This window comes from Pleurodeles waltl, chromosome 10 (genome assembly GCF_031143425.1).
Source record: "Pleurodeles waltl isolate 20211129_DDA chromosome 10, aPleWal1.hap1.20221129, whole genome shotgun sequence".
In the NCBI taxonomy this organism is placed as follows: domain Eukaryota; kingdom Metazoa; phylum Chordata; class Amphibia; order Caudata; family Salamandridae; genus Pleurodeles; species Pleurodeles waltl.
This window is the reverse complement of record NC_090449.1, coordinates 764,912,333-764,932,032: the sequence shown is the minus strand read 5'-3', so window position 1 is coordinate 764,932,032 and position 19,700 is coordinate 764,912,333. Positions and strand designations below refer to the sequence as shown.

Here is a 19,700-nt window from a genome sequence, read left to right as displayed (position 1 = left end):
AGAGTGGTCCCATTTTTCACAAATGGATCAATATTCAATGATTTTTTTTTTTACACTCCTCAGGTTTGCAAGTATTCCAGATTTTCTCAGGGAAGGTGCAAAGTCATCACGTTGAGTTCCTACAGTTTTGCCAAAATATAACTTTTAGAGAGATTTGAAACATTGGACTGCTTTCCCATGCATTTACAGGATAATTCTAACAGTTCTCATGTGAATTCAATAATACTTCCTGTCTTTTTTGACAGCAGAACAAATACTATTACAATTGTTATTAGTTAAAACATATTTTCTGTCATCAATACAATAGGACATTTTCTAACACACTAGTAACCTAGAAAATAATTCAGGTCAAAGGGAACAGAATGAATTAGCACTCTTCCACTACTATTGCAAAATGAACCTTGAGGCCTAGTCTAGCTAAGAAAGCCTAAATAAATAAGTATGAAAACTAATACATATCAATCCTATTGTGCACCTTACAATTTAATCAAATATGCAAAGCAAATTATTTAATTGCAATCATTATCTATACATGACGTACAAGTTACTCACCTTCGGTAAAGATATATCTGGTAGAGACATATTCTAGTTGCAGATTCCTTATCTTAGAATTTTCCCCCAGGCGTCAGACTGGATTTGGAGATTTTTTCTTCGAGCAGTAACCTTGAGCGTCGGTAGGTGGCATTGGTCGACTCCACGGATTTCATTGGTGTCATCACTGTGATGACATTGGAAGTAGTACAGAGACGCCGCCTCAGCACAGTGATACCAAAGCAGAGAGCTGTGAAGAACACTGAGATTGTTGTGCCAGAGATAAGGTCCTGAATGGGGAATCCCTGTCCCTAGAAATCAGTTCGCAAGTGGGGAGGATAGGTGGGCCGGTAAGGAATCTGCAACTAGAGTATGTCTCTACCATATATATCGTTACCGAAGGTCAGTAACTTGTATATCTGATAGAGACTTCCAGTTGCAGATTCCTTACCTTAGAATTGATACCCAAGCAATACCATCCTCTGAGGTAGGCTGCGAACCAAGATCATACTAGAAAGTCCTACAGGACCGAACGACTGAAGTAGCCGTCCCGACGGCCCTGACTGTCCAGGCAGTAATGTTTAGCAAACGTGTGCAGGGATGCCTACATAGCTGCCTGGCAGATATCCAGAACAGGAACTCCTCATGCCAATGCAGTGGAAGCAGCAGTTGCTCTGGTGGAATGAGAGCACAACCCCTCAGGGGGTTGCTTCTTGGCCAAAGCGTAGCACATGTTGATGCAAAGAAGCACCGTTTGAGAGATGGTACATTTTTGCACCGCCCTCCCTTTCTTCGCACCCACATATCCAACAAAGAGTTGACCGTCTACCCGGAAATCTTTAGTACGATTTAGATAGAACTCCAATGCTGCTCTTTTTGGGTCCAGATGGTGGAGTCTCCCCTCCTCATGAAAAGGATGTTGGGGCGCATAAAAAGTAGGCAAGGTGATGGACTGGCCTACATGAAAAGGCATATTAACCTTGGGAAGGAAGGAAGCCTTAGTGCTCAACACCACTTTCTCAGGGTGCACAGACAAGTATGGGGGCTTTGAAGAAAGAGCCTGAAGCTAACTCACTCTGTGAGCAGAAGTGATGGCAACAAGAAAAACAGTCTTGAAATTGAGGAGCCTTAAAGGGCAATTGTGCATTGGCTCAAATGGAGTACACATTAAGAGAGTAAGGACAAGATTGAGGTCCCACTGAGGCATGATAAATGGAGTGGGAGGAAATAAATGGGTGAGACCTTTAAGGAGTGGATTGACAATAGGTGACTTAAAGAGTGAAGGCTGATCATGCAACCTAAGAAAGGCTGATAAATACCCCTTGAGGGTGCCCGAAGCAGAGCCCTTCTGGGCTAAAGAAAGGATGAACAAAAGAACCTCAGAAAGAGGAGGAGAGAGGGGATCAACAGATTTATTGGTCCACAATGCCACAAATTTATGCCAATGACAGGTGAATACTGTTTGGTGGAGGGGCACCTGAAAGCCAAGATAACGTCACAGTCTTTGGGTGGAAGGTCAAAAGCCGTCAACTGCTGCCACTCAATCTCCACGCATGAAGGCGGAGATTGGACAGGTTCAGGTGGAGAACCGTCCCCTGCTGCTGCAACAGAAGATCCTCCTGAAGAGGCAGTCTGAGTGGAGGATCTGTGGCCATGCTCAATAGCTCAGGATACCATACTCTCCGTGCCCAGACCGGAGCCACCAAGACAACTTGGGCCCGCTCATTCCTGAGCTTCTTGAGAACTCTGGACAGAAGAAATATAGGCGAAAAAGGCGTAAGGGAGGCTGGAGTTCCACTCAAGACGAAAGGCGTCTCCGAGGGAGTGCCACCTTGGAAACTCCAACGTGCAAAACAGCTGACATTGCGCATTCTCTGCGGAGGTGAACACATCTAACCAAGGCTCTCCCCACTACTCAAAGAGAACTTGCGCCACCTCCGGATGGAGACGCCATTCGTGATCAGCTATGCATCAACAGCTGAGTTTGTCTGCTTTAGCGTTCAGAGAGCCCTCCAGATGTTGAACCACCAGGTTAATGTCCTGATGTTCCAGCCATGTCTAGAGGCGTGTGCCTCCTAACAAAGGGTCCAGGACCCCATTCCGCCCTGTTTGTTGCAGCACCATGTTGTGGTAGTGTTGTTTGTGAACACTTGCACTATTTCCCTTTCATTGAGGGAAGAAATGCTTTCAATGCAAGCCTGATCACCCAGAGCTCCAGAAGATTGATATGGAGCCCAGGCTCCACCGGAGACCAGAGGCCTCTGATCTCCACCTCTCCCATGTGGCCGCCCCTTCCCAGAAGTGACACATCTGTCACTATAGATAGATCTGGTTGGGGAAGGGCGAGAGATCTGCTGTGGACCCAATGTAGATTCTAAAGTCACCACTGTAGGCCTTTCACAGTTCCCTCCGAGATTTGGACCATGTCAGAGAGATTTCCCTGATGCTGCGCCCACTGGAACTTCGAGTCCCACTGCAGATCCCGCATCTGGCATGTGTCACTAGGAGGATGCAGGAGGCCATGAGGCCCAGCAGCCTCAGAGTCAGTCTCACCAAAACCCAAGAGAGAGGCTGAAAGATTGAAATCATAGCCTGAATATCTTGGACTCGCTTTTTGGGAGGATAGGCCCAAAACTGCAATGTGTCCAGAAGAGCTCCGATGAACGGGAGCATCTGAGAGGGAGTCAGGTGTGGTTTTGGCATATTTATAGTGACCACCAGCATGTGCAGGAGGTTCGCCATAGACTGAAGGTGGGAGACGACTTTCTGGGGCGGGTCTTCAACAGCCAGTCATCGAGGTAGGGGAAGACTAAAACCCCCAACCTGCGCAGATGAGCTGCAACCACTGCCATCACTTTTGTGAGCATCTGAGTGGCGCTGGTAAGGCTGAAGGGGAGCACGGTAAATTGAAAGTGCTTGTGACCTACCACAAATCATAGGTAACGTCTGTGGGCAGGCAGGATGGGAATGAGGAAATAAATGTCCTGCAAGTCAAACGCTACCATCCAAAACAGCTGGGACCTGCTTTGGATGATCCAAAGCAGACAGGACCTGAGCCAGGGTGAGCATTTTGAATTTCTCTTTCTTGAGGAAGTAATTGAAGTCATAAAGGTCTAGGATAGGACGTAAGCCCTTGACCTTTTTGGGCACCAGAAAGTAGCAGGAATAACAACCACGACCTACTTCTGATGGAGGGACCTTCTCTATGGCTCCCTTGTCCAAGAGATCCACAACTTCTTGGCGGAGAAGTGTCAAATGATCCTCCGGAATATGGCCAACTGATGGAGGCATGGCTGGTGGGGCAGATTTGAAGGGGAGGGAGTAGCCCCTTGGAATGATCTGCAAAATCCACCTGTCCATAGTGATGGATTCCCAGTGGGGCAAGTGATGGTGAATCCTGCGGCCAACTGGACTGCAGTGAGGGAATGCACTAGGAGGGTTTGGAGGCTGCAGCGGGGCAGGGTTGGACTGGGCTGACCTCTGGTTCCCTGTCCCACGCCCACATGGAATTCCGCATCCCCGGCTGCACAGCAGCTGAACAGCATGGGCCGCACAGTGGCTGGGATGGGAACGTGACAGGGAGCTCCTTCCATGGCCACGAAAGGGACAAAAGGAGGACTGTTGGGGCAAGGGAAAGTGGAAAGGCTGAGGGACTGAGCTGTAGCCTGGGAGTCCTTGAACCTCTTCAAAGCCTCCTTGTTTCCAAAGAGACGGGAGCCATCAAAAGGTATGTCCATAAGAGTCTATTGGACATCCCCCGAAAAACCAGATGTAAGCAACCAAGCGTGGCACCTCAAGGCCACCGTTGTCGCAACCGATCTACCTAGAGAATCGGTTGTGTACAGCCCACATCTGATCATGAACTTTTCCACAGCTTGGGAGACGATAGCATGGGCCTCCTCCGGTATCTACGGCAGAACCTGCGTGACCGTATCCCACAGAGAGTGGGTATAGTGGCCCAAAAGGCATTTGGTGTTCACGGACAGCAGCGCAAGACAGGAGGAAGAAAACATTTTCTTCCCAAGTTTTTCCTGCCTTTTTGATTCCCTATCCAGGGCTGCGGAAGGGAATGCGCCCAAGCAAGAAGATCCCTGGATGACAAGGCTCTCAGGCGTGGGGTGTTGGAATGGAATTTAGGGTCATTCGCGGCAGGCCAATGGCAGCGTGCGATAGTCCTATTCACAGGAGCCCCTGTGTTGGTTCTGTAACAAGTACCCAATAGGACATTGGTGAGGGCTTCACTGAATGGCAGAAGGGGCTCAGATGGGAAGACCCTGGCTGAAGCACCTCTGTCAGGAGATTCGACCTAACCTGAACAGTAGGCAGCTCCTCAGCCTCAGTCTCAGTAGACTTCAGCCGCCCTACTGACCACCATAGAATATGTCAGCATGCCAGCGTCTGTAGAAGTGTTCAGGCCACTGGCCTCACCCAACCTCTGCAACCAGTCCAAATTAGGGTCATCCTGGTATTCATAAGGGTCCAGGGACCCCTTCAATCCTTCCCCAAATTTGTACCCTTAAGAAAAAGGGTCAGAATCCGACCTGTGGTGAATAGGCCCCATTGAAGTCAGAGACGCGTTGGCGGATGCTGTTCAATCAATCAGGAATTTGTAAAGTGCACTACTACCTGTGAGGGTCTCAACACACTGAGGAGGGGGGGGGGAAAGGGGGAGGTGCTGCTACTGCTTGAACAGCCAGGTCTTGAGATGTTTCCTGAAGGTAAGGAGGTCTTCGGTCTGGCGCAGGTGGGTGGGAAGAGTGTTCCACGTTTTGGTGGCTAGATGCGAGAATGATGTACCGCCAGTTGTGGTTCTGTGGATGCATGGGACGGTTGCGAGGATGAGGTCGGCGGAGCAGAGATGCAGGGTCGGGAGTGTAGAAGAAGAGCTGTCTGTTGAGGTATTCTGGTCTGGTTTTGTGCAGTGCTTTGTGAGTGTGGGGGAGGAGTTTGAAGGTGATTCTCTTGTTGACTGGGAGCCAGTGCAGGTTTCTCAGGTGGTCTGTGGTGCGGCAGTGGTGTGGGATGTCCAGGATGAGGCTTGCGGAGGCGTTCTGGATGCGTTGCAGCCTCTTCTGGAGTTTGGCAGTGGTTCCTGCGTAGAGTCCAGTTTGCTGCTTGCGATGGCTTTGGTGACCGTTCTTCTGGTTTCGGTAGGTATCCTTTTGTAGATCTTTCTGAGCATTCGGAGGGTGTTGAAGCAGGAGGAGGAGATTGCTTTGACTTGCTTGGGTCATGGATAATGAGGAGTCCAAGATGAATCCTAGGTATTGTGGGTGGTCGGTGGGAGTCGGAGTGGCTCCGAGAGTGGCAGCCCACAAGGAGTCATCCCATGCGGAGCGGGTGGAGCCAAAGAGGAGGACTTCCGTCTTGTGGGAACTGAGTCTGAGGCAGCTGCTCTTCATCCATTTGGTGATAACCTTCATTCCTTCATGAGGTTGGTCTTGGCAGAGTCCTTGGTGAGCGAGAGGACCAGCTGTGTGTCGTCAGCATATGAGATGATGAGGCTATGAGATCGGGCGAAGTTAGTGAGCGGGCCATGTAGACATTGAAGAGGGTCGGGCTGAGGGACGAACCCTAAGGTACGCCGCAGATGATTTTGGTGGCCTCCGAGCGGAATAGGGGGAGGTGGACTTTCTGGGTTCTGCCGGTGAGAAAGGAGGTGACCCAGTCCAGGGCTCTGTCGCGGATTCCTGCATTGCTGATGTGTGAGCGTCGGGTGTGGTAGCAGACGGTGTCGAACGCAGCCGAGAAGTCTAGGAGGATGAAGGCCGCAGTTTTGCAATTGTCCAGTATGGTTCTGATGTCACTGGTGGTGACGATGAGGGCGGTTCCGGTGCTGTGGTTGCTGCGGAATCCAGATTGGGAAGGGTCCAGGGTGCAGTTCTCCTCAAGGAAGTGGGTTAGTTGTCTGTTTACCGCCTTCTCGATTACTTTTGCTGGGAAGGGGAGCAGGGAGATAGGCCAGAAGTTCTTGAGGTCCTTTGGGTCCACCTTGAGTTTTTTGAGGAGGACCTTGATCTCTGCGTGTTTCCAGTGTTCTGACTCCGAGTCGTCGGGGATGAGGGTTGGTTCGATGTCAATGATGAGCACCACCGACGTCTGGAGCATCAACAATTGAACCGGTTTTAGGGAAAGTCTCAATGGTACGACTGGCGCCAGTACGGATCCGTAGGGGACCTCGGTGGCCAGAGCTGAAGCCACCGGCACGGTACCCGAAGGCCCTCCGACCGAACAACTTTGGCCCGAAGGCACCGTATCGTGGTCGGCCAGCCCAAAAATGAGGCACATGGCCTCATAAAACTCTTTCAATTGGGGAGGGGTCGCTCCAGCTCCCGGAAACTCAGAGGAGCAGACCCAGAAGCAGGCTCCGAAGACGGAGGCCTCGAGTGACAACGTTCCTCCCGCGTCACATCAGCCAAGTGAATGGGTGAAGTCGAAGGTTGATGGATCTCTTTGACTTCTTCTTCTACTTACCTTGACCCGAAGACTTTAAGGAAGAAAACTGGTGGTGGCTCCGCAAGCAGTCTCGAGACCTTCCCCTCGAGCGAGGCCGGGACCTACTTGGAGTCGAGCGCCGGGCTGCCATAAGCTTCAGGGACCGGTCCCTCAGGACCTTCGGGTGCACGGCCTGGCACTCGTAGCACGACTTTGAGTCGTGGTTGCGCTCCAGGCACCAAAAACAGATCCAATGCGGATCCGTCACCGACATTGTACGGTGGCAGTCCTCACACGGTTGAAACTGGTCATCGGGAACCTCCTTGACGCACCAAAAAACTCACCAAAAAAATTGACAAAAGGGTCAAAATCGGTCAAAAAGAGACCAGGGTAGCTCTCTACGGATCAGCGCATGGCATGGAAAGAAAAGAACTGATGTCACTGTGCTAAGGCTGCGTCTTTGTACTAATCCCAACGTCATCACGGCGACTACAATGCCGACGACTCCCACGGAGTCAACCGACACCACCTACCGACACACAAGGGTATTGCCCGAAGAAAAAATCTCCAGATCCAGCCTAACGCCTGGTGGAAAATTCTAAGGTAAGGAATCTGCAACTAGAAGTCTCTATCAAATATTAGAAACAGTTTAAACATGCATTCATTTTTCCTCGCACATCTAACTTACATTAATAAATTAATTTAAATCAATATAAGTACAATTAATTCATGTTCGTTTAATACTCATAATATATTTTTAATCTCTACAGTATCATAAAAAATAGTATCTTTAACATTGATTCATTTCAGTAGTTCACTAAAATATAAATGCACATCTTTCCATTGCTAAAATGCTATGTCGAAAACAAATGGAAGGCACAATGTCCGTCATAATTCAAACATGCACATTTTGACATCTCATGTTAATTTCTCAGTTAGGTTTATAAAATGAATATTTGTAATTCGCCATATGCTAACTTCTATGCCACCTATGTATTAGTACAATTTGATCCCTAACACCATAATAGGCGGGTTTAGTGAAATAATGCACCCACTGCAGGAATCTGTTTTCGATCATATATTCACAGGTATGCATCTCAGCCGTACAGGTTTCACTCTTTCTGAGGTTGGTAAATTGAATGCTATTAATTTGGGTAGCAAACAGATTCGTTTTTGATCACCAAAATGTCCCAAGGGCTGAACACATGATTCACAAACACAGGTTTTGCTGTATTCTATAGCATGGAAGGGAGGGGGGGGGGGCTCTCCAATCTCTCTCTCTCTCTCTCTCTCTCTCTCTCTTCCTGTCTTGCCAGACAAAGCAAAGACATTTGGCAGAGCTGAGGGAAAGCCAGTAGCTATGGATGCTTCTTTCTTCTGTCTTTGAAAGCTCCTATTTTTGCTTCACGCCAGTTACTGTGGTCCCTCATGGAAGAACGGGGGTGGCACTGCATTAAGGGACATGAATGGTCACGAACCATTTTCAAAGGCGGTAGAGAAAAGCTGCAGACAGCCGCAGTGGTTTTAAACCCACGTGCCTCGCACCAGTGTTTTGTATTTTTTTCATTTAGGTGACTCTATTCTCATTGTGTGGAATATTTTAATAGCCACAGCGGGCTGTTCCTGCCATTAGGATTCTGCTCCCATGTTATTGGCCTTCAACTTTGGCAAGGACCTATAATACTGGAGCAGGCCTGTGAAGGCTGGTAATGCCCAATGCAGAGGGCTGTTACGCTATAGTGTAAGGCTTTACAGCTGAAGAGATTCAGTCACCATTAATCACCATTTAAAGGTGCTTTCAGAATTTGTGCAGCTGAGAAATCAATGCTGCCTCTGTAGTTTGTAGTGAATACGAATTAAGTAAAATAGCTTATGCCTTTAACTTTAGGGGGTAGGAAAAAGTTCCTGTCCTTAAACTGCCCTCCCATGTGAACATGCACAAACTCGTCTATATGTTTCTATTGCGAGCGAATGGTATTTATCTGATTTGATTTTTGAGAAAAGAACGGCTTATGTGATTTTTTTTTTTTTTTAGGTATAGTGTTAATTAAGACTTTATACTTTTACTAAAATTATATATGCTTACATGGTTTTAGCCAAGCCTCGTCATATGTTAGTCTATTCTTGTGTCTTTCACATTTAACGTTCATCCACTACAGCGTACATCATAGGGGAGTGGTTCTGCCCCCTTGAGGCATTCACTAACTTTACCTCTTCCAGTGTAGGGCACATTGTGGTGAGAGATGGTTCTGGGTTGTCAACTTTCTCAATCAATTTCCTGTGGTAGGCGCAAAGAAAGTTCACCTCTAGTGAGACCATGTCTATCATAAATATAGGGGGAGTGTCTCTCCGTTTTGAGCATATTTATGCCAACATTTTCACGCCACCCGCATCTGGTGTATCTGAATGGGAAGTGGTTTGGAGACAAGCAGTAGCCAAGGTGAGATGTGTTCCTCATTGAACATTCTTTGAATGTCTAATCTTTCTGCATTTAGAGTGGTTCCCTGCCAGTGCATTGGCCATTTTAGCTGCAGTGCTGTGCAATACAGCTTGTAGTTAGGGGTGCCCAGGTCCCTGTCTAACGGGCATTGTGCTTAATATAAAGCAACCCTCTTTCTCCCTTTACCTCATATATAGTCTGATAGGAGCCCAAGAAGTGTCTGAAACAACTGTTCGGGATGAAGTCTGGCAGTGGCAGTAGTACAGCAGTCGTGGTAATAGCAACAGTTAGGCAATTACCACTCAGCCTAGTGGGGCAATTGTAAAGAGGTCCAGAATGGGAGGCATTTGCAGAGTGCATTAAGCACCCTATTTAGATTACCTTCTATTAGGTCTTTGGTGGTGTAGTAGATGTGTACTCCCAAGTATTTGAGTGTGTCAAAGTTCCATGTGAGCCTGAAGGAAATAAGCAGGATGTGGTCCAGTTTATTTTCAGGCCTGATATTTCTCCAAATGTGTCCAACATCACCATGAGAGTCGGAAGAGAAATGCAAACATCACACAATTAGGCCCGGGCGTCATTGGCATACAGTGACACGATGTGCCACTCACCAAAGTCATGGACCCTGCACTGCAGGGCTATCATTTTTAGCATACCTTCCAACAGCTCCATGGAAAGCACAAAGATCAGCAGGGATAGGGGACATCCCTGTCTGGAGCCTCTGTGCATTTCAAATATGTTGGAGAATATTTGTGTATTTTGACTCTTAGCAATCAGGCAGCTGTAGTGTGTTCTGACCCAGGTAGGAACGTCGATGATTCTCCCACTTTTTTAGCACAGCGAAGGGTATCTAGTGACTTTTTGATGTCATGTGAATTAGCCACACAGCACATCCAATCTCCTGTACAATTCCTCATCGGTCTCAACAACCTACAAATGCTCAAAAGTATTGAGTTCCAGTATGAAACCATTTTGACCTGGGTCGATTATCAGCAGCAGCTTATTGGCTAGTACCTTCCCTAATATTTTGTAATACAATTTAAGTAGTGAAAGCAGATTGTAGGACCTTACATCTATGGGATCACACCCTTACTTGGGATGTACTATGATCAGAGATCCCAGGAGGCACTCAGAAAATATGCCCTTTTTCTTTGCCTCTTCATACATTGCTAGTAGTTTTGGGGTGAGTTCCATGCTGTATATTGCATAGTCCTCAATACGGAAGCCATCCGCACCAAGGAATTTGTTCCTCGCTGTTAGAAATTGGATTTTTGGTTGGCAGAGGAATGCACCCTCTTCAAGCAGGAACCACAACCCTAGTCAGAATAAGTCAGCCATACACCCTAAATTAACCTGTGCTCGCCCCTGGTAGCTTGGCACAGAGCAGTCAGGCTTAACTTAGAGGCAACATGTTAAATATTTGTTCAGCACCTCAAACAGTGAAATAGAAAAAACACCACACAAAAGATACCAAGCTGTAGGAGGCTGTCCTGGCTTATAGTGGGTACCTGATGGTACTTAAACCTTGTGCCAGGTCGAGTTATCACTTATTAGTAGATTAGTAGTGTTCTAGCAGCTTAGGCTGATAGAGGTAGCTATAGCAGATCAGCTTAGGCTGAACTAGGACACATGCAAAGCTCCTACTATACCACCTATATCATATAGCACTATACAATACTCAGAGTTACTAAAAGATACTTTATTTTAGTGACAATATGCCAAAAGTATCTCAGAGGATATACTCCCTTAGGAGGTAAGTAAAATACAGAAAATATACACACAAACCAAAATCAGGTAAGTAAAACACTTAGAAAAGTAGTGAAAACACTGTAGTACACAATAGAATGCAATAGGAGACAATAGGCCTAGGGGCAACACAAACCATATACTCCAAAAGTGGAATGCGAGCCACAAATGGACCCCAGGCCTAGTGTAGTGTGTGTAGAGGGTCGCTCTGAGTGTAAGAAAACACTAAGGGTGTCCAAGATACCCCATCCCAAGACCCTGAAAATTAGGAGTAAAGTTACCCTACTACCCCAGAAAGACAGAAAAGTATAGATAGGGGATTCTGCAAAGACAACAACTGACTGCAAAGCACTGAAGACAGATTCCTGGACCTGAGGACCTGTAAAGGAAAGGGACCAAGTCCAAGAGTCACGCAAGTGTCTGGGGGGCAAGAGCCCATTAAACCCCAGATGAAGGTGCAAAAGGGCTTCCTCTGAATGGAAGAAGCCAAAGATTCCGCAACAACGGAAGGTGCCAGGAACTTCTCCTTTGGTCAGAAGATGTCCCACAGCATGTTGGAGGATGCAGAGTTGTTTCCATGCAGAAAGACTGCAAACAAGCCTTGCTAGCTGCAAGAGTTGCGGTTGAAGATTATGGGTGCTGCCAGGGCCCAGGAAGGACCAGGAGGTCGCCCCCTGGAGGAGGAGACAGAGGGGGCGCTCTGCAATACAGAGAGCCCATGCAGAAGCAGGCAGCATCCGCAGAAGCACTTGAACAGGCGTTCAAGAAATCTGAGCACGGTGGTCGTCTCAACACAACAGAAGAAGGTCCCACAAAGCCGGAGGTCAACTCAGCGAGTTGGACAATGCAGGACGGAGTGCTGGGGACCTGGGCTGTGCTGTGCTGTGCACGAAGGAAGTCTTGCAAAAGTGCACAGAAGCCCTAGCAGCTGCAGATCACGCAGTACACAGGATTACTGTCTGGCATGGGGAGACAAGGACTTACCTCCACCAAATTTGGACAGAAGGACCACTGGACTGTCGGGGTCACTTGGATCCAGCTCCTGTGTTCCAGGGACCATGCTCGTCAAGATGAGAGGGGACCCAGAGGACCGGTGATGCAGACGTTTGGTGCCTGCGTTAGCAGGGGAAAGATTCCCTCGACCCACAGGAGATTTCTTCTTGGCTTCCAGTGCAGTTTGAAGGCAGACAGCCCTCAGAGCATGCACCACCAGGAAACAGTCGAGAAAGCTGGCAGGATTGGGCACTACAATGTTGCTGGTAGTCATCTTGATGCTTTGTTGCGGTTTTGCAGGCGTCCTGGAGCAGTCAGCGGTCGATCCTTGGCAGAAGTTGAAGAGGGAAGTGCAGAGGAACTCTGGTGAGCTCTTGCATTCGTTATCTGAAGAGAAACCCAGAGGAGAGACCCTAAATAGCCCTCAGAGGAGGATTGGCTACATAACCAGGTAAGAGCCTATCAGGAGGGGTCTCTGGCGTCATCTGCCTCCATTGTGCCCTCACACCTCTGCATTGAAGATGGCAGAGGTCTGGGACACACTGAAGGAGCTCTGGGCACCACCCCTGGGGTGGTGATGGACATGGGAGTGGTCACTCTCCTTTCCTTTGCCCAGTTTCTGCCGGAGCAGGGGCTGGGGGCACCCCGAACCGGTGTAGATTGGCTTATGCATGGAGGGCACCATCTGTCCCCTTCAAAGCATTTCCAGAGGCTGGGGGAGGCTACTCCTCCCCAGCCCTTAACACCTATTTCCAAAGGGAGCGGGTGTAACACCCTCTCTCAGAGGAAATCCTTTGTTCTGCCTTCCTGGGACTGGGCTGCCCATACCCCAGGAGGGCAGAAACCTGTCTGAGAGTTGGCAGCAGAGAGCTAGTTTGGCAGTACCTGGGGTCCATGCTGGGGCCGCAGGGATGAATGGGATTGGCACCCCAATACTAGATTTGGTTTGGGGGGACAATTTCATGATCTTAGACATGTTACATGGCCATGTTCGGAGTTACCATTGTGAAGCAACACATAGGTATTGACCTATATGTAGTTCATGCGTGTAATGGTGTCCCCGCAATCACAAAGTCTGGGGAAATTGCCCTGAACAATGTGGGGACACCTTGGCTAGTGCCAGGGTGCCCTCACACTTAGTAACTTTGCACCTAACCTTCACCAACTGAGGGTTAGACATATAGGTGACTTATAAGTTACTTAAGTGCAGTGTAAAATGGCTGTGAAATAATGTGGACGTTATTTCACTCAGGCTGAGGTGGCAGTCCTGTGTAAGAATTGTCTGAGCTCCCTATGGGTGTCAAAGAAATGCTGCAGCCCATAGGGATCTCCTGGAACCCCAATACCCTGGGTACCTAGGTACCATATACTAGGGAATTATAAGGGTGTTCCAGTATGCCAATAAGAATTGGAGAAAATAGTCACTAGCCTGCAGAAAAAGCAGAGAGAGCATAAACACTGAGGTTCTGGTTAGCAGAGCCTCATTGATACAGTTAGGCACCACAGAGGGAACACATACAGGCCACAATTATGAGCACTGGGGTCCTGGCTAACAGGATCCCAGTGACACAGGCAAAAACAAGCTGACATATAATTAAAAAATGGGGGTAACATGCCAGGCAAGATGGTACTTTCCTACACACACCTGATTAGAAAAATAGAACTTCATAGAAGTTAGGAAACTATATTATACGTTTATGAACAAAGCAGAACCAAAATGATAAAAATCCAATCAGTAGAATTTGAGAGATGATTTATTAAAGAATAAACTAAACTTTAGTGCTTAGAAGCATAAAGCATCAATGGGGGCAATCTGGTCATGCTAGATTCTGAAAGTTCTGGCTGACCGCACTGAAGTGTGGGTAGGATACAGGGGCCAGCCGTGGCCTGCTGCAAAAGTACCTTGTTAGTGTCAACATTGGGGGATGTGCGAGGAGCAGGGAAGTAAATGCATTGTCCTTGATCCTTAAAATGTAAGCTCAGGTGCAGTAGCAGATGAGTTGGAAGTCCTTCATGTCCCTCAGACTTCAATCATGAGGCAAGCCAGCACTTTGGTTGTAGGTAGGAGAGATGAAGGTCCAGTCCTTCTCACTCCCAGGCAAGGACGTCAGCGGGGAGCAAGTCAGCACAACAGAGCAAGAGTCCAGCAGAGTGGAAGTCCCTTCAGTGCAGCAGTCATCCTTCCTGGCAGAGTATCAACAAGTCCATAAGTGTGCTGAGTTGGTGGTGTCTGAAGTCCAATACTAACACCCATTTGTGCCTTTGAAGTGGGGAACACTTTAAAGAGATGACATTGAAGTGCACAGAGTACCCATCCATCCTGACCTGGCTTCAGACTCACTACAGGGAGTATGCATCCCTTTGTGTTGGAACAGGACACAGCCTAATCAGGTGTAAGTGTCAGCTCCTCCCTCCCATCCTGCCCAGGATGGCCCATCAGGATGTGTTTGGCCCATCAGTCACACCTAAGCTTCCTTTGTGTCGGTCTAGAGGGAATGCACAAATCCCAGCTGTCGCCCAGTGACATTTTCAGAATTACAATTTAAAATCTGACTTCGCCGTAAGTTGTGACTTTAAATTGTGATTCCAGAGACACCAAACTTTGGGGTCCCATCACTTTCAAATTGGAAATTTCATTTGTAAAATGTAATAAGGTAATCCCAAAATCATCCAATGGGAGAGATGGCCTTGCAGTAGTGAAAAAAGGATTTGAAAGTTTATCACTACTACAACATGTAAAACTTAAACATACATGTCCTACTTTTCAAATATAAATGCCAAAAGCAAATATATCACAACATTTTCAAATAATGTTGCTGGGTGACCTGTCCCTATGCTCATCAAACAACCTTGCAGTTCTTAAAAAGACCCCTCGCCCACCAACCTACTTAGTGGCGCGCTTCATCATAGGGGTCCCACCCAAGACACCTAGCTTATCAGGGGTGTGCTATAACATCTGGTTACAGTGGAGTGGGTGATTTTTAATGAACAGTGCTCAAAGGGTCACGAACAAATGAATGAAATTGTCTACAGGGTACCCTCAACGGTGTAGTTTAATACTGGAGCCCCTAGACAAGATTAAAAATAGTGAGGGATGTATTTAGAGATACAATGTACTCCTCCGTCTGTAATAATTGTCAACATGTTTCAGCCAAATTGTCTCAGTTTGCCCAAATGGGTCAGTACAGCTTTCTTCAGGACCTCACTTGCATGCTCACTAGGGCATGCATATTCTTTTAATCCGTCGCTTACGTTTTGTGTCTGGTAAACCCTCCATTTGAGAACCTATAGGTGTAGGAAAGTACCATCTTGCCTGGCATGTTACCCCCATTTTTCACTGTATATATGTTGTTTTAGTTGTATGTGTCACTGGGACCCTGGTAACCCAGGGCCCCAGTGCTCATAAGTGTGCCTGAATGTGTTACCTGTGTAGTGACTAACTGTCTCACTGAGGCTCTGCTAATCAGAAACTCAGTGGTTATGCTCTCTCATTTCTTTCCAAATTGTCACTAACAGGCTAGTGACCATTTTTACCAATTTACATTGGCTTACTGGAACACCCTTATAATTCCCTAGTATATGGTACTGAGGTACCCAGAGTATTGAGGTTCCAGGAAATCCCTATGAGCTGCAGCTTTTCTTTTGCCACCCATAGGGAGATCTGACAATTCTTACACAGGCCTGCCACTGCAGCCTGAGTGAAATAACGTCCACGTTATTTCACAGCCATTTTTCACTGCACTTAAGTAACTTATAAGTCACCTATATGTCTAACCTTTACCTAGTAAAGGTTAGGTGCAAAGTTACTTAGTGTGAGGGTACCCTGGCACTAGCCAAGGTGCCCCCACATTGTTCAGAGCCAATTCCCTGAACTTTGTGAGTGCGGGGACACCATTACACGAGTGCACTACATATAGGTCACTACCTATATGTAGCTTCACAATGGTAACTCCGAATATGGCCATGTAACATGTCTATGATCATGGAATTGCCCCCTCTATGCCATCCTGGCATAGTTGGCACAATCCCATGATCCCAGTGGTCTGTAGCACAGACCCTGGTACTGCCAAACTGCCCTTCCTGGGGTTTCACTGCAGCTGCTGCTGCTGCCATCCCCTCAGACAGGCATCTGCCCTCCTGGGGTCCAGCCAGGCCTGGCCCAGGATGGCAGAACAAAGAACTTCCTCTGAGAGAGGGTGTGACACCCTCTCCCTTTGGAAAATGCTGTGAAGGCAGGGGAGGAGTAGCCTCCCCCAGCCTCTGGAAATGCTTTCTTGGGCACAGATGTGCCCAATTCTGCATAAGCCAGTCTACACCGGTTCAGGGGACCCCTTAGCCCTGCTCTGGCGCGAAACTGGACAAAGGAAAGGGGAGTGACCACTCCCCTGACCTGCACCTCCCCTGGGAGGTGTCCAGAGCTCCTCTAGTGTGCTCCAGACCTCTGCCATCTTGGAAACAGAGGTGCTGCTGGCACACTGGACTGCTCTGAGTGGCCAGTGCCACCAGGTGACGTCAGAGACTCCTTCTGATAGGCTCCTTCAGGTGTGGTGGTAGAGGTAGCTATAGCAGATCAGCTTAGGCTGAACTAGGACACATGCAAAGCTCCTACTATACCACCTATATCATATAGCACTATACAATACTCAGAGTTACTAAAAGATACTTTATTTTAGTGACAATATGCCAAAAGTATCTCAGAGGATATACTCCCTTAGGAGGTAAGTAAAATACAGAAAATATACACACAAACCAAAATCAGGTAAGTAAAACACTTAGAAAAGTAGTGAAAACACTGTAGTACACAATAGAATGCAATAGGAGACAATAGGCCTAGGGGCAACACAAACCATATACTCCAAAAGTGGAATGCGAGCCACAAATGGACCCCAGGCCTAGTGTAGTGTGTGTAGAGGGTCGCTCTGAGTGTAAGAAAACACTAAGGGTGTCCAAGATACCCCATCCCAAGACCCTGAAAATTAGGAGTAAAGTTACCCTACTACCCCAGAAAGACAGAAAAGTATAGATAGGGGATTCTGCAAAGACAACAACTGACTGCAAAGCACTGAAGACAGATTCCTGGACCTGAGGACCTGTAAAGGAAAGGGACCAAGTCCAAGAGTCACGCAAGTGTCTGGGGGGCAAGAGCCCATTAAACCCCAGATGAAGGTGCAAAAGGGCTTCCTCTGAATGGAAGAAGCCAAAGATTCCGCAACAACGGAAGGTGCCAGGAACTTCTCCTTTGGTCAGAAGATGTCCCACAGCATGTTGGAGGATGCAGAGTTGTTTCCATGCAGAAAGACTGCAAACAAGCCTTGCTAGCTGCAAGAGTTGCGGTTGAAGATTATGGGTGCTGCCAGGGCCCAGGAAGGACCAGGAGGTCGCCCCCTGGAGGAGGAGACAGAGGGGGCGCTCTGCAATACAGAGAGCCCATGCAGAAGCAGGCAGCATCCGCAGAAGCACTTGAACAGGCGTTCAAGAAATCTGAGCACGGTGGTCGTCTCAACACAACAGAAGAAGGTCCCACAAAGCCGGAGGTCAACTCAGCGAGTTGGACAATGCAGGACGGAGTGCTGGGGACCTGGGCTGTGCTGTGCTGTGCACGAAGGAAGTCTTGCAAAAGTGCACAGAAGCCCTAGCAGCTGCAGATCACGCAGTACACAGGATTACTGTCTGGCATGGGGAGACAAGGACTTACCTCCACCAAATTTGGACAGAAGGACCACTGGACTGTCGGGGTCACTTGGATCCAGCTCCTGTGTTCCAGGGACCATGCTCGTCAAGATGAGAGGGGACCCAGAGGACCGGTGATGCAGACGTTTGGTGCCTGCGTTAGCAGGGGAAAGATTCCCTCGACCCACAGGAGATTTCTTCTTGGCTTCCAGTGCAGTTTGAAGGCAGACAGCCCTCAGAGCATGCACCACCAGGAAACAGTCGAGAAAGCTGGCAGGATTGGGCACTACAATGTTGCTGGTAGTCATCTTGATGCTTTGTTGCGGTTTTGCAGGCGTCCTGGAGCAGTCAGCGGTCGATCCTTGGCAGAAGTTGAAGAGGGAAGTGCAGAGGAACTCTGGTGAGCTCTTGCATTCGTTATCTGAAGAGAAACCCAGAGGAGAGACCCTAAATAGCCCTCAGAGGAGGATTGGCTACATAACCAGGTAAGAGCCTATCAGGAGGGGTCTCTGGCGTCATCTGCCTCCATTGTGCCCTCACACCTCTGCATTGAAGATGGCAGAGGTCTGGGACACACTGAAGGAGCTCTGGGCACCACCCCTGGGGTGGTGATGGACATGGGAGTGGTCACTCTCCTTTCCTTTGCCCAGTTTCTGCCGGAGCAGGGGCTGGGGGCACCCCGAACCGGTGTAGATTGGCTTATGCATGGAGGGCACCATCTGTCCCCTTCAAAGCATTTCCAGAGGCTGGGGGAGGCTACTCCTCCCCAGCCCTTAACACCTATTTCCAAAGGGAGCGGGTGTAACACCCTCTCTCAGAGGAAATCCTTTGTTCTGCCTTCCTGGGACTGGGCTGCCCATACCCCAGGAGGGCAGAAACCTGTCTGAGAGTTGGCAGCAGAGAGCTAGTTTGGCAGTACCTGGGGTCCATGCTGGGGCCGCAGGGATGAATGGGATTGGCACCCCAATACTAGATTTGGTTTGGGGGGACAATTTCATGATCTTAGACATGTTACATGGCCATGTTCGGAGTTACCATTGTGAAGCAACACATAGGTATTGACCTATATGTAGTTCATGCGTGTAATGGTGTCCCCGCAATCACAAAGTCTGGGGAAATTGCCCTGAACAATGTGGGGACACCTTGGCTAGTGCCAGGGTGCCCTCACACTTAGTAACTTTGCACCTAACCTTCACCAACTGAGGGTTAGACATATAGGTGACTTATAAGTTACTTAAGTGCAGTGTAAAATGGCTGTGAAATAATGTGGACGTTATTTCACTCAGGCTGAGGTGGCAGTCCTGTGTAAGAATTGTCTGAGCTCCCTATGGGTGTCAAAGAAATGCTGCAGCCCGTAGGGATCTCCTGGAACCCCAATACCCTGGGTACCTAGGTACCATATACTAGGGAATTATAAGGGTGTTCCAGTATGCCAATAAGAATTGGAGAAAATAGTCACTAGCCTGCAGAAAAAGCAGAGAGAGCATAAACACTGAGGTTCTGGTTAGCAGAGCCTCATTGATACAGTTAGGCACCACAGAGGGAACACATACAGGCCACAATTATGAGCACTGGGGTCCTGGCTAACAGGATCCCAGTGACACAGGCAAAAACAAGCTGACATATAATTAAAAAATGGGGGTAACATGCCAGGCAAGATGGTACTTTCCTACACACACCTGATTAGAAAAATAGAACTTCATAGAAGTTAGGAAACTATATTATACGTTTATGAACAAAGCAGAACCAAAATGATAAAAATCCAATCAGTAGAATTTGAGAGATGATTTATTAAAGAATAAACTAAACTTTAGTGCTTAGAAGCATAAAGCATCAATGGGGGCAATCTGGTCATGCTAGATTCTGAAAGTTCTGGCTGACCGCA

General features: G+C 48.1%; 1 protein-coding gene across 1 annotated transcript in view; it reads left to right on the top strand.

Annotated features, from left to right (window-relative positions):
• The window catches only part of MYO3A (myosin IIIA), a 1,274,985-nt gene that overhangs the window by 1,140,592 nt on the left and 114,693 nt on the right, over positions 1-19,700 (top strand). The gene's annotated exons all lie outside the window — the stretch shown is intronic.